Here is a 15,437-nt window from a genome sequence, read left to right as displayed (position 1 = left end):
AAACTTTCCGTTTGCCAATCATCTGTACAAAAAAAATGTCTCTATCAGTGCTATTTGTCTCCTGAAATGAGTTTCATTCTATTTTGGGGGTTTTTGCTGTTGGTTTTTTTAATAAATTAACATGCTCGCATGATACCTGCAGCAGTCCTCAGGAGAAGACCAGGTTTGCTCAGTTTAAAACAAAAAAACAAAAATGAACCAAATCAGCCAGCTTACATTTGAAACCATGAAGGAAAAATCTACAGTTATCTCCAAGTGACGTGTTAGTTTATGCTCTGTGTTACGACCCGGCTCTGCTAGGCGACAGCGGACGTAACATAAACGAGCCCAGAGACTAGGGGGTTAGATAAAAAGAAAAACATAAGGTTTATTAACACAACTGAAAACCGTTAGTGAAACAACTCACTAGGCAATAGAGTGATTTTAAACAAACATAACAACTCCAGTAACACCAATAACACCAGTAGAACACTACTCATCTAAACATCTCACAGGAGGCAACTCAAAACAAAGGCTCACATGGCAGCAGTGCAAAGGCAGGAGGGACCGTCTCCACAGTCTGTTCAAATCAACAAGTCCCTCCACGAATGAAGAATCCTCAGCCTTTTATCTTCTCAGGTGATTGCAGGCAGCTGTGTCATTGGTCTGTCGTACTCAAGGCTCCCTCAGCAGCCAATGGTGTGAGTGGTCTGGCACGCTCTGACCTGAATGAAGGTAGGGCGGGCATAGGTCCGGGCCAGCCAATCCCCCGTGAGTCCTGGAACACTTTGATTTCCATAGAGGAAGGCGGGGCCACCCCTCCCCTTAAAGTACCACCTATGTTGGGCAGAAGCAGACATTAAAGAGTGTGAACAAAAACAAAGAACAAACACAGCAAAACATGTTTACAAGCGGGACAGACCATCAGCTAAAACATTTTCAGACCCCTTCTTATGGTGAATACTTAAGTTGTATTCCTGCAACAACAGAGCCCAGCGCATAAGGCGCTGGTTATGATTAAACATGCGAGTAAGGAACACAAGTGGGTTGTGGTCGGTGTACACAACAAGAGGTAACATGCTGGACCCCAGGTATACGTGAAAGTGCTGAAGAGCCAACAACAAAGTCAGGGTCTCCTTTTCAATGGTGGAGTAGTTTAACTGATTTTTATTGAACTTGCGGGAAAAGTAACAAACGGGGTGGTTCAAACCCTGCAAGTCTTCTTGCAACAGCACTGCCCCAGCCCCGACAGCACTGGCATCAACCTCCAGTTTGAATGGTCGTGTCAAATCAGGTGCAGCTAACACAGGAGTGTGGCAGAGGAGGGCTTTCGCACTCTCAAAAGCATCTTGACACTCACTTGACCATATAAACTCAACTTTTGGGCTGAGTAGGTCAGTCAATGGCTTGACTGCTGAGGAGAAATTTTTACAAAGGTTTCTGTAGTAGCCCACCATCCCTAGAAACCTACGCAACTCACGCCTGGTGGTAGGTGTGGGAAACTCTTTAATCACTGCCACTTTGGCATCTATGGGCCGGACCTGTCCACGTCCCACCTCCCTGCCTAAGTACATCACTATAGCTTTGGCAAACTCACACTTAGCTAAGTTGAGAGTTAGAGTAGCTTGAGCCAAACGGTGAAATACCTGCTGTAACGTTTCCAAATGATCTTGCCATGTTTCAGTATAAATTACTAGATCATCTACGTAGGCACTGCAGTTGGACAGGCCACGGAGGACTTTATTTACCAGCCTCTGGAAGGTGGCAGGAGCGTTACACATGCTGAAAGCCATGACTGCGTATTGTAGAAAATCATCAGGTGTAACAAAGGCAGAGATGTTAGAGGCACGTTCAGTTAAAGGGACCTGCCAGTAACCATTAAGAAGATCTAATTTAGTGACATACTGAGCAGTCCAATACTGTCCACACAATCCTCAACTCTTGGGAGAGGATGTGAGTCAGCCACAGTCACAGAGTTCACCTTCCGGAAGTCTGTAATAAAACGGGGTGAGCCATCTGGCTTAGATTCCACTATACAAGGCGAGCTCCAGGGGCTTTGACTGGGCTTCGCTAAGCCATGTTGCAGCAGATAGTCAGCCTCCTGTTTCATGAGCAAGCGCTTATGGGGGCTGGCTCGATAAGGATGCTGCTTAATAGGTTTAGCTCCCTGGACATCAATATCATGCTCTAGCACCGTAGTGCAAGTTGGCACATCCCCGAATAAACAGGTGTATTCCTTAATCAAGACAGTAACACAGAGACAGAGGGGTCAGAGTCAGGAGCTGTGATAAGAGGCCTGGTGGTGCCGACCTTTTCAATAAAAGGTGATCATCATGTCTGGCGATTATACCTCAGCAGAGACTTTGTTTGGTGAATGACACAGGTCAGAAATAATAGAAACAGAAACAAACTTCTGAGTGACAGACGAGCAACCACACACAGCAGCGCCATCTTGTTACCAGTCAGGTGTGAAGAGCAGTTAGACCAAAGGTTCATTCAAGACTTTTTATGTGAAGGGAAGGATTTTAAACTGGATTCTGGATTTATCAGAAAATCAGTTCAGCTCGATCTGTTTCAGGATGGCTGAGTGGTCTAAGGTGCTGTGTTTAGTGCTCACTCTCCCCTGGAGGTGTGGGTTTGAATCCCACTCTTAGCAGTTTCTGCTTCATTGTCTTTCTCAGTGTTCACATCTCCTCATTCCTGAAATGGTCTGCTCACATTCACGTCCAGTCCAAAAAGGCTAGGCAAGCGCCTGTACCGTCTCCGACAACTCAGGAAGTTAGCAGGTTTTTCCAGTGGTCCTCAGAACTTTCTGTGGAGAGCATCCTCACACAGAACATCACTTCCTGGTGTGGGAATAACTGTGTCCAGGATTGAGAAGCAGAGTGATCCGTGCGTCAGAACGCTGCTGCGTTACAAATGCAAATACAGTATGATCCACAAATATAACTTCCCTACAGGACATTTACACCAGGAGATGTTGGTCCAGAGCATCTCAGATATTAAAGGACTGGTCCCATCCCAGTAACAAAATGTTTTGACTTCTGCAATCAGGCAGAAGGTTCCACACCATCGGGGCCAAAACAGACACTCGAGGAGGAGCTTCTCTCCTCAGGCCGTACGAGTCCTAAACCAGAACACGCCCCCACTCCCCTCATAGCATCAATAAGTGACTGAAACAGGACCTTATATCAATCTGTTCACACTACCCTGGTCGCATTACTGTTTACACTTCTCTGGTCACTCAGTTGAATTACTCTGTTTATATTACTCTGGTCACTTGTTTACTTGCACAGCTCTGTCAATACGTTGCTGTGCTAATATGGCACAAGACACTTTAACACTCCATTTGCACAAAGTACATTTTCAGATTTTTGATTTAAAATTTCCAGACTTTTAAAATCTATTTACTTATTGTATATAATGTCTTTTTTTGTACAGTCAAAGGAGCAGTTCAGGAGACATTTCACTGTTTGTTTTGTAATTTAATGACTATGCATGTGACAAATAAAAAATCTTCAGTCTTGAACGTTATGCTCTCTCTTTCTAGGCCCTGCCAGTACTCTCGCTCCAGCATTTTGGATCAGCTGAAGGCTTTTGAGGGAGTTTTTATGACATCTGAAAATAGCAAATTACAGTTTCCCAGGACTTGCATGAACAGTTCAACAGCAAAGCCCCAAAAACCAAACAGGCTCATCAGGGATTTGAACCCAGGACCGCTTACACCCAAAGTGAAAAGGGAAAAGCTTCCTTAGGCATTTTCCAGGTCACAGCAGAGGTGTGCTTGCAGGCGGAGGAGGAGTGAGGTGCTGAGGCTGCTCCTGCTGCCCTCCAGCGAAGCCCAGGTGGCTGCTCTCAAACCTGCCCACAGCAAAGAGGAGCAGCTTCAATTACATGTTTCTTAGATTGTCACAAATAAGCTTTCGTCTAATTTTCAGATGATCACTTTTAATTTTAAATTAAGAACCAATTTAGGTGGGTTATTTAGAGCTTCCAATGAGGTGCATGTGTTTAGATCATGGCGGACAAAAAAAGAGTACCTGAAGAAAAACCCTGCAACATGGAGCGTGCACCCACCTGCAATCAACACAGTGGCATGAGCATATAGTCATACAGATGAGCATGACAGCGTCAAGCTTCATAACCAGAAACCTTACACCACAAATTAAGTCACATTTTGACCCTAAAATCTGAATTTTGCAGTTAAAATCATCACATAATTTTCATCTGTAATATTTTATTTCACTTGGTACATAAGTTACATGTGTGCATAATGCACTGAAAGAGATTCCTTCGTGGTACTGAAATACTAATGTTTACTGATGTTTATTTTTGGCCCTTTTGTGTATCAGTAAAACTGATGTGCGTTCTTCCACATGCATATTGTTAAAGTCGTGTGAGAGAGTTACACATTTATAATATATGATACATAACTGTGTATTGTAGTAGTTCTGTGTACACGTTTGAATTGAATTCTCTTATTTAATCTAAAATAAAACTCTGTGTTATCTTGAATAACAAATAATTACCTTAGAAAAACTTTTTGGAGAATTTAAATGGTAAACAATAAGAACAAGGCCAACAACATCCTTCATATCAGATCTGTTAGCTGTCCCTGTATGAGGGACTATGGGAACATGTGTGCAGCTGCAGAGATTCTTTCAAATGGAGCCTAAACAGCATGTGGCAGCTGAGAGGCTCTATAGACAACACGTGGGCTCGTCCAGGATTTGAACCCGGGACCTCTCACACCCAAAGTGAGAATCATACCCCTAGACCAACGAGCCACACAAACAGTCCAGCAAGTCTTTTTTCACAAAGTCACACATCAGAGCAACTAGATGAAGAAGAATGTGTGAAAGATTGTCTTGAACGCTCAGAGAATCATCTGTTTGTGTGCTTGATTCTAGATTTTATTCTAGGATTAATTCAGTAGAGATTTATTGGACATACTATAAGGACACATTCTATTTAACTTGAATTCTCAACAACAACAATGAGGGCTGGCCCTAAATAAATAAAGTTAAAATAAATCATATCATACTAACTGCTCTGTGTGTACTTTTTAAAAGAATCTTCTATCATTTGAATATAGCAGACATGCTTTATAAAAGCCTAGTATATATTATTTTCTTTCTTCCCTTAAACTGAAAGAATTACAAGTATGTAACTAGTATAGCAAGTTGAGAGTCATACTGTACCAAAAGAAAACAAACCTCTTCTGCCAAAGAGGAGGAGTGTAGAGATTAGAATATTATTTTACTGTTACTATTCATAACATTATCATTACTGTTGCATTACGTATCATTTATCATTATCATTTCATTAGAGCATTTATTGAAACTGTTGATGTTACATTAAAGTTTGTATTTCAGGTGTGAGCATAATTACATAATAATCTTTCATTGCAGGTGCAACTGTAACCATGTTATCCATATTGCATTTTGTGCTAATTAAAGAGTTGAAGCTCGGTCAAGTTAATTAATGGTCTGAAGCTTCGGTCAGCGCGACGTCTGGCCGATCAATAGGAAGTTAAGGTGACCTGGAGCCATGAAAGAATTGCATACATGCTTACAATACAATACACTACATATAACCTGTAAACAGAATAGAGGCCTGTGTGTGTTCAGCAGCCTGCTGCATTGGAGTTTGCCTAGTAACAGATGACTCGAACGGAGTCAGGAAGTATACTTCTAAGATGTCTTTGTTTGTCGAGTGAGGTCATGCACTGAGGTCAAGACACATAGTCTGCCTGAACACACATACACAGTATATAGACTTGTTTTGCTCGAAACTGCAAAGTTGTTTTACCTGCATACGTGACAGTTTAGTTCCACAAATAAGTGAAGTGCAGTAAGTGAAATAACAGGAAGCATCTGGCGGTGGCGGAGGAACAGAGGAAGGAACTGTTCTTTTTTAGAATATGTCCAAGGTCGGAATTACTGGAACTGATGCATGTTTCTTATCTGCTTTGACGCATGATGCTTGTCATCGACTATGTTATATATATGACTGCTCGTTTACTGTTCTGGGGAGATCGAGGCTGATGTTTTGCAGAGCTCATCTTTCCCACACACGTGTGTGCTTTAATAAAATCATTGTTTTGACGCACAATGGACCTCCAGTCGTTTGTCTCTTACCTCAAATACGAAATCAGGACACTTCTTAAACACTAATAAAAATATATAACATAATTCACAATCCACTTATGACACGTTTTATGAAGTGTCAAACTGAAAGAAAAGCGTGTTTTGTCATGGTATGTCATAACAATAGCTGATGGGCTTCTATTCCTATAAAGCAGACTAGACAAACAGAAACCATCTGTCACGGTCCCCGTGTCTCTCTGGTTGGCCCACGCTCGCTACAGGTTTTGTTGTTGTTAGTTTTGGTTTTTTTTGTCTCTCCTCCTCCTCTCTGCCTGGGTGGAGCTCATTACGGGCTCTCACTCTTGGCCCACGCACCCCTGTGGATGGTGTCCACCTGCGGCTGATCCGGCTGATTTCCCCAGCTGCTATTTAAGGCAGTGGCACAGAGCAGCTCACCGCTGGAACGTCGAACCACCTGAGTTCGTGCTCGCGGCATATTCAAAGAAGGATCGCTTACACGTGTTTTATGTTGTGGAACTAACCTTGACCTTCTGTCTTCTGTAGATTCTGGACCGAATCACCGGACCTGTCCAAGTGGGGCAGTGTGTGGAGTGTTGGAGCGAGTGCGGCTGAAGAGGAGTGCGTGTGTGCGGAGGAGCGGTGGCGGTGACTGAGTGGAAGAGGAAGCGTGTGTGTGGATTCCCCCCCCCCCCCCTCTCTCCCTGGAGCCCTGGACCCCCTCCCAACTCACTGTACATATATTTTGCACTAAGGTGATCCCTATTGTAAATAAATCCCCTTTTTGTTTCGTTGAAAGAACTGTCTGCGCGTGGGTCCGTTCAGTAGCCATGACACCATCCATCCATCCATTCGCTTCAGCTTATCCTGTTCAGAGTCGCGGGGGCGCTGGAGCCTATCCCAGCTATCATAGGGTGAGAGGCGGGGTACACCCTGGACAGAAACACTTTGTTGAAAACAAAAGTGAAAGGGCGACTCACATCTGACTGTGTTCCCTGTGGGTTGAGTCACTTTGTATATAAAGCATTTGCAGCATTTTTAAAAATCTATTGTTCCAAATTTCTCTGTTTTCTCAACTTTTTCTCAAGCTGAGCACTTGGTCCACTTTTACAAGCGATGGCAGCAGCAGCAGCCTTTTCCAGAGGTTTTAGTTTTAGTTTTATGCGCAATAAACATTCATTGTGTCATTTATTAATTCATCCTTTTTTTATTTTCACTTTTTAAAAATCCACTACATGTTGTGTTGTGTTTAGTTGTGTTTAGTGCCGATGTGGGACAGTTTCCAATTCCATTGTACTATTGTACCAAATATGAATGTGCAATGACAATAACGAGTTATTCTTATCTTATCTTATCTTATATCTGATCTCAGATGCACTCCCTGATGTACCCACAGTGTCTGTGCATTTAGGATACACAGACAGCTAGTATAAATCCATGCACGCACATGCATATTCTGAATATAGTCTCTGTTTCGTTTTTTTCACTGTGGAAGGTCTTTCAAGGTCACAGTAGTTCATGTAAAAGAAGCTGATATTTTCATGTAAGCAGAACGTGACTTTTTGGAATTCAAATGAAAGAGGTGCTTTGACTCAAAACATATTGCAGGCAGATTTTCATGCAACATCTCTTAAACTTAGAAAGTTCTCTTTGTACATTTCTTTACAAATCTTTATTTCCTTAAATCCTTATTGATACTTTCTCATGTGTTTCAGAAACTTTGATGGCAGCGGCACAGTTGACCATGAGTGGTGTCACAACTACCGAAGGCTTAGTTAGGATTTTGCTGTGTCTGCTCCATCTTTCAAGTTCACTGATAAACAAGGGCGAACTGGTAAACTGACTGTTAACTTTCTTTTTGTTGTTGTTGTTTTAATAAAGAATGTAACTTTTAATTAACCACCTTTACCATTAAATCATGACCGTCCGATCACTGGTTAAGCTTTTCTCCTTACTTTTAAAATGCTCATTTTGTCCCAGTTACATGTTTCGCACGCATGTTTGTTGACGTTCTTTCTGGTTTTGCAGGAGGAGCTGAAAGGAAACGTTGAAAAATTACAAAAGGAAACAGCAAGAAGGAAGGTGAGTCTGTCAATGACATGGATGTTGACAGACTCCAAACAGAAAAACATGCTTTGCTATGACAACTAAAACAAAAAAACAATTTCCCATCATACAAAAGTCTGTTTGCACTCTTTACACTACATACTTTTGTATATTTTGTTACATTAATTTGGTTTATTTTTGTCCTCCAGGCTGAAAATAATTTAGACAAAGCCTATGTTCCTGCTGTCCTTGATGATGTTAAACGTCTCATGGATCCTTTGTACGAACTTTTGAAGTCAGTGAAACGTTTTACATCACTGCTTACACCAGTGCTGGATTTAATGGATGACCTACAGACTTTCGTGGGAGCCGGCAAGGAGTACATGAATAAGTACTTTGAGACAACAGCTGCAGAAATCAATCACAATGAAGAGAACCTACGCAGAGTTATGGCAACACTAACACAACTAGAAAAGAATAAAGATGAACTGTAGCATATTAGTCAGCGTCTGTCTCTGGTAAATGTTCTGTGAAACATCTCTTTCATACTGCACTGCTTCTAAATCAAAGCTAACTGTACACTTGATTTATAAACTTTGATGAGAAAAAAATCTTTTCTTTCTTTCTTTCTTTTCTTTGTTATATCAGGTCTAATGCGAACACAAAACACAAAGCTGAGATTTTCTCTGTTTAGAAATCACATTAAATCTGACAGTTGTTAATGATTCATATGTAGAAACACTTTCATGTGAATAAAAACATTCAAACTGTTATTATTGCAAATTGTGACGTTTGTAAGAATAGAAGCGGTGGCTGATTGTTCTCTAGTGTTTGTGTGTGGATCAGTGTTGTTCAAGTTACTTGGAAAAAAGTAATTAGTTACTTATTACTGATTACTTCTCAAAAAATGTTATACCGTTACATTACTGATTACTTAATTTCAAAAGTAATTATTTACTTATTACTTAGTTACTTTTTGGTACACACCTGAATACTTAATAAAGCAATAGACCTTTCAGCCCAGTTCTATTTTTATGCATAATCCATCATATAAAAATTCAGTCAAATGGAAAAGTCTCTTTTTAAAAATTGTTTTATTATTTTTAATCTCTTAATTTTAGGGAAATCGCATCAAGCAAAAATGTAATTCTATACAACAGTTTTTAAAAAAAAACTATGTGAAAAAATCTATTTTCACCTGTTTAGCAGGAGTGGGGCCGGTGGTCATATCAGTGGGGGATCTGGTGGTTTCTCTGTGAATTTCCGTTCCCATGGTAGCGTGCTAGGTGCTTGTTCAGATTTGAAGTGTAATTTTTCGCAGAGTGTACAACGGACGCTAATGTTTTTGCCACTTTTTACAGAATAACACTTGAAGTAATATAAGTACTTCCACGCTTTTAACGCTGCATGGTCGTACTCTCTCCTGCACTCCATATTACCCATTGTTGATCTACGCACGTCTGCTGTTGCCACGTATATGAACACGCATGATCAGCACAGCGCACCAGGTAGAATCCAGTTTTCAGGCCCCTCTTCTGTGGAATCAGCTTCCAGTTTGGATTCAGGAGACAGACACTATCGCTACTGTTAGGTCTGCACTCGCAGGCTCCACTAGTTCAGAGATTTATCACCATGAACGAATCAAGACGATCAGAGCTCGATCGGTTTTAAACTTGCAAGGGAAGTGTCGGATCAGGATCTTGGAGCTACAAGCTCCTCACATGATCCCAGACAACTCCAAAAATCCAGCGTCCCCAAGCAGGCTTTTATTCAGTGACAATAGTTACACAAACACCCATGGTAAAACCCTATTGTAATAATTTGTGATAAATAAAAGTAGAGTCTGGGGAATATTTGATGAAAGCTTATTGTGATTAATGCTGGGGTGAATTTCAAAGTTGATGTGACGTCTGTTTGAAGTTGGTGTGTTATGTGTGTGAATGTGTTACGTCAGCCAAGAAACGAGATTAGATTAGGACATTTGGATAGGGGATTTTATTCCCACATTGATTAGCAGGGTTGGACTCGGGCACCAGATAATTTAACTGTGGAATCGACAGTGGTGCTTTTAAATTTATTTAAATTATTTAGGACGGGGACGGTAATCCCTAGGAGCGCGGTTGCTCAGCGTGTGGCATCGACTCCTGATCACAGATGCGTGGTCAGGCCTGGCGGCGTCCAGTTAGCCCGAGTGGCACCCGCGGGACTTCGGGAACCCATTAAAAACCAAGTGGTCAAGGACCACTTCTTTACCGTGCTGTTTGAGTAAAGAGCGGGCCTCAGGCGTGACCATTTCAACGTGGCTGACAGGTAAGCTTTAAGTAAAGCTTAAAGTGGGATATTTAGGACTTCCGGTCAGCATGCGACCCGAATAGACGCAGGAACGAGCTGCTGTGGTGAACTTAACTCCGCTTTGACCAGTTTCACCCCTTCAACTGCCACCTTTAAGTCGCTTACACTCGTAACTACTTTTCTAGTGTTTTGAACACTTTTGACCCTTTCCAATGGCTGCTAAGAGTGCAAAAGCGAACAAAAAGGAGGACGCTAGCTTAACACTGGAGGCTATCACCACGCTGCTCCAGCAGCACCGAGAGTTGGCATCTGAATTTAAGACCTCATTTAACGCCCTCGATTCAAAACTGGACCAGGTACGACAAGCCCAAGAGGAACAGGCCGAGAGAGTTTCATCCTTGGAGCTTGCAACTGAAGACCTGAGCCAACGTGTCGCTGACCTTGAAAACACGTGTGCCGCTCTTCGCGAAGACAACAACCAGCTAAAGAACAAAGTCACTGACCTGGAGAGCCGTAGCAGGCGTCAGAACATCCGCGTCCTTGGACTGCCTGAAGACACTGAAAGTGGGCGCCCCACTCACTTCTTTTCCAACCTTCTCTGTGAGTTATTGGGCAAAGAAATACTTCAGTCTCCACCGGAGCTCGATAGAGCGCACCGCTCCCTCGCAGCGAAGCCGCCCGTGGGACGCCCACCTCGCCCGGTGATCATCCGCCTGCACCGATACCAGATCAAGGACCTCATCATCCGAGAAGCTAGGAGGAGAGGGAAATTCGACTACCGAGGCGTGCCTATCCGAATTGTGGAAGACTACAGCCCCGAGGTCCTCAATCAGCGGGCGCAGTACAAGGACATTATGTCGGAGCTCTACGGGCGAGGCCTGAGGCCGGCTCTCCTCTTCCCAGCACGGCTTCGCATAACGCAGGCCAGAGGCGCCAGAAAGTTTTTCAGCTCCGTGGACCAGGCTCAACAGTACATTGAGAGGCTCCCAAAGGCTCCGGAAGCCCCGTGAAGAATTATTACTGATAAAACAATGGCACCAAATGCAGGTACCAAACATTCCATATAGGTATGGAGGCGCAGTCGGGATCCACGATTTTCCTCTCCGAGTGTAGCGATGTAGTCTGAGTGCTATAGCACTGAAATGCTGATTATTACTTTAATTTAACTCGATAATCTTATTTTGTTTTCTTTGTTAAATAAGGAGACAACCTCATTGACTTCTACCCGTTGGCTAATGACGTAATACCTGTTGCACGGAGACGGGGAGTTTTGTTATCTACTCGTAGCCTTCTGTCTGTTCTTATTCAATAATTCAGTTATAACGGTAGTACTTATTGAACTACATCATCTTTTTGTGTTTGGTTGTTTGTTTACATACTTGGACTCTGCTTTGAAACACTCCAGCAATTACATTTGGACTTGGTGGCTGATACAGTTTCGAAACTTAACAGTATTATAAGGGGTTTCAGCTTACTATGCTATGGCCACCGGAGCAGTGGTTCGACTGCTTCAATACCTAGGTTATTGGTATCATAGACAGGAGGAGTAACACTCTAAATATGTTAAGTTTGAAGAGCTCGCTGCTTGTTCTTGTTCTTTTTTTTGGCAGCCATTTTCTGTTGTGGGGAGGGTTTGGGGAGGGTAAGGGTCACTGCTTTGAACCTCATACACTGTTCTTTTTTTTTAACCTGTTCTGAACTAATTTCCACCCACTGTAAAGTTATTCTGTTCTTATCATCTAAGGCCAGTGTGCATAGTTTCTTTGCTCTACAAATCAGATGAGTCTGCAATTGAACTTTCTAAGCTGGAATGTTAAAGGTCTAAATCATCCAGTCAAGAGACGGAGGGTTTTGTCACATGTTAAACACCGTAACACTGACGTGGCTTTCCTGCAGGAGACCCACGTCAGGGCCTCTGATAATGTCCGTCTCTTCTCCCGTTGGAGGGGCCAGTGTTTTCACTCACTTTTCCAAGCTAGGGCACGTGGGGTCTCTATATTGGTCAGGCAGAACATTCCCTTTGAGGCCCACAATGTCATAGCAGACAAATATGGTAGATATGTCATAGTCATAGTCCTCAACATGAAGAAGAAGGCTTTCAGGAGCAAAGTGAAAGAGGAGATGAAAGCAGCACAGCGGGAGGTGAAACGCTGCCTGAGGGAAGCAAAGGACACCTACAGGAGGAAGGTGGAGCAGAAGTTGGAGAGGAACAATATGAGGGAGGTCTGGAATGGTGTGAAAACCATCACAGGCCACAACACCAAGAAAAGCACAGTGGGGGGGGACTGTGGAGAAGGGAAACGAACTCAACAACTTCTTCAACAGGTTTGACCAGCCCACAACCCCCCCACCCTCACCCTCACCTTCACTACAGAGTCCTCTCCCCACTCTCCTGCCTCCCTCGCTTCCCCCCCTTCCTGACACCATGACACTCCCCTCCTCCGATCCCTCTCTCAGCAGCAAGACATCTCCCCCCCTCCCCTCCTCCCAAACACCTCCCAGTGTCACAGTGGATCAGGTCAGGAGGCAACTGAGGAAGCTTCGCCCCAGAAAGGCAGCAGGCCCAGACAAGGTGTGTCCTAGGATGCTTAAGGCGTGTGCTGCTGAACTTGGGGAGCCGCTACAACGAGTCTTCAACCTCAGTCTGCGACTGGGGAGAGTGCCCGCCCTATGGAAGACATCCTGCATCGTCCCGGTCCCCAAAAAGAACCGGCCCAATGAGCTGAATGACTTCCGACCGGTGGCACTGACATCACATCTTATGAAGACTCTAGAGCGGCTCTTCCTCAACCTCCTCCGACCACAGGTACAACATGCCCAGGACCCACTACAGTTTGCATACAAGGTGGGTGTCGGAGTGGAGGATGCCATCCTGTACCTCCTACACAGAGCCCACTCACACCTGGATGGGGGAAAAGGCACGGTCAGGATCCTGTTTCTTGACTTTTCCAGTGCCTTTAATACCATCCGGCCCTGTATGCTTCAGGAAAAACTGAACAGGATGGAGGTGGACCCCTGCCTGGTGGCTTGGATCTCCGACTACCTCACCGACAGACCACAGTACGTCAGGCTGAAGGACATCACGTCTGACACTGTGGTCAGCAGCACAGGAGCACCACAGGGAACTGTGCTGTCCCCTCTTCTCTTCACCCTGTACACCTCTGACTTCTGCTACAACTCTGAATTATGCCACATTCAGAAGTTTGCAGATGACACGGCCATCATGGGGTGTATCTGGGATGATCAGGAAGAGGAGTACAGAAGTCTGGTGAGGAACTTTGTCGCATGGAGTCACACAAACCACCTGCAACTCAACACCTCAAAGACTAAGGAACTGGTTGTGGACTTCGGGAGGTCCAGAGAAGGTCCACTGCCGGTTCAGATAGAGGGGGAGGAGGTGGAGGTGGTCAACAAGTACAAGTACCTCGGGCTGTGGGTGGACAATAAACTGGACTGGTCATGCAACACAGAGCACCTGTATAAAAAAGCCCAAAGCCGACTGTACTTCCTCAGGAGGCTGAGGTCTTTTAACATCTGCAGGAAGCTCCTGAGGATGTTTTACCAGTCGGTGGTTTCTGGAGTACTTTTCTATGCTGTGGTGTGCTGGGGGAGCAGCACAGCAAAGAGGGACTCATCCAGGCTGGAGAAACTGATCAGGAAGGCTAGCTCTGTGGTCGGCATGAAGCTGGACACTCTGGTGACAGTGGCAGAGAAAAGGACATTAAAGAAACTGATGGACATTATGAACAATGCTGGGCATCCTCTGCACACGGCCATAAACAATCAGAAGAGTCTGTTCAGTGACAGGTTGCTTCTCCCCAAGACAAGAACTAACAGACTTAAAAACTCCTTTGTCCCACACGCCATCAGACTGTTTAACTCCTCTCTGGAGGGGAGAGGGAGGGGAGACAGGAGGACAAAGGAGGGGGGAACAACTAAGCTGTAGTGCCTCTTCACCTCACTGTACAATACCTTGTGCAATACTTTTTGTAAATAGTCAACAGTGCAACAGACTCAATACTTGAAATGTGCAATTCACTTGTATTTTTATTTTTTATTCCTATTTATTCTATTTATCCCCTTTGTATATTTTATTTATATTTGTCTCTGTATTTATATATGTGTGTGTGTGTGTGTGTGTGTGTGTGTATATATATATAACAATTCTGTAACTGTAACTTCGGTCGTTGCTGTGCTTTTTTTGGAAGTCGAATTTCCCAGAGGAACCCACCCGAGGGATTAATAAAGTTCTATCTTATCTTATCTTATCTTGTCAGTGGGAAACTGTATAACAGTCTTGTTGCTCTAGTAAATGTGTATGCTCCTAATACAGATGACGAGAATTTCTTTAAACAACTATTCTCCTCTTTGCCCGACTTAAATGTCTACTCTCTTTTTCTGGGGGGTGATTTTAACTGCTGGTTAGACCCAGCCCTGGATCGCTCATCCACTAAGAGCAATGTTTTAAGCAAATCTGCATCTGTCATTCATGCCTTTCTATCAGAATATGGAATGTGTGATGTTTGGCGTACTCTAAATCCTCATAAAAGAGATTACTCCTATTTTTCACATGTGCACCATACATATTCAAGAATTGATTACTTTATCATTGACACTAATTGTCTGCAGCAGGTCCACTCCTGTGCCTACCATAGCATAGTTATTTCAGATCACGCCCCTCTTACTTTGTCTCTGTCTCTTCCACATCCTCCTGTTAAAGCTGCACAATGGCGTTTCAACTCGACCCTCCTGTCGGATGAAAATTTTGTAAAGTTTATCCAGGATGAGATACGCTTTTACTTTGCCACCAACTCTTCCCCAGAGACTTCCAGCCTTGTCGTATGGGATGCCTTTAAGGCGTATATCAGAGGCCAGATTATTGCTTATTCGGCAAGAATTAAAAAACAGTCCACCCATGAAAGGAACAAGTTAATGCAACAGATTAAGGAGACTGATGAACAGTATGCTCTCAAACAGAGTCATGAAATATTTAAAAAGCGTGTAGAACTTAAA

At 43.5% G+C, this 15,437-nt stretch overlaps 1 protein-coding gene and 1 non-coding gene across 2 annotated transcripts in view; both read right to left on the bottom strand.

Annotated features, from left to right (window-relative positions):
- Positions 1-127: 127 nt before the first annotated feature.
- LOC143419047 (uncharacterized) overlaps positions 128-15,437 on the bottom strand; it is a 34,048-nt gene continuing 18,738 nt past the window's right edge. The window contains exon 4 of the transcript XR_013099020.1: positions 128-816. The gene's annotated coding sequence lies outside the window, so the exon portion shown is untranslated. The remainder of the gene's footprint in view (positions 817-15,437) is intronic.
- Positions 4,695-4,766, bottom strand: trnap-ugg (transfer RNA proline (anticodon UGG)). Its single transcript has one exon. It is a non-coding gene; the product is annotated as a tRNA-Pro (tRNA).

The sequence above is a fragment of the Maylandia zebra genome, linkage group LG1 (assembly GCF_041146795.1).
Source record: "Maylandia zebra isolate NMK-2024a linkage group LG1, Mzebra_GT3a, whole genome shotgun sequence".
Taxonomy (NCBI): domain Eukaryota; kingdom Metazoa; phylum Chordata; class Actinopteri; order Cichliformes; family Cichlidae; genus Maylandia; species Maylandia zebra.
Note: the sequence above shows the minus strand (reverse complement) of the source record. Positions and strands in the feature narration are given on the sequence as shown.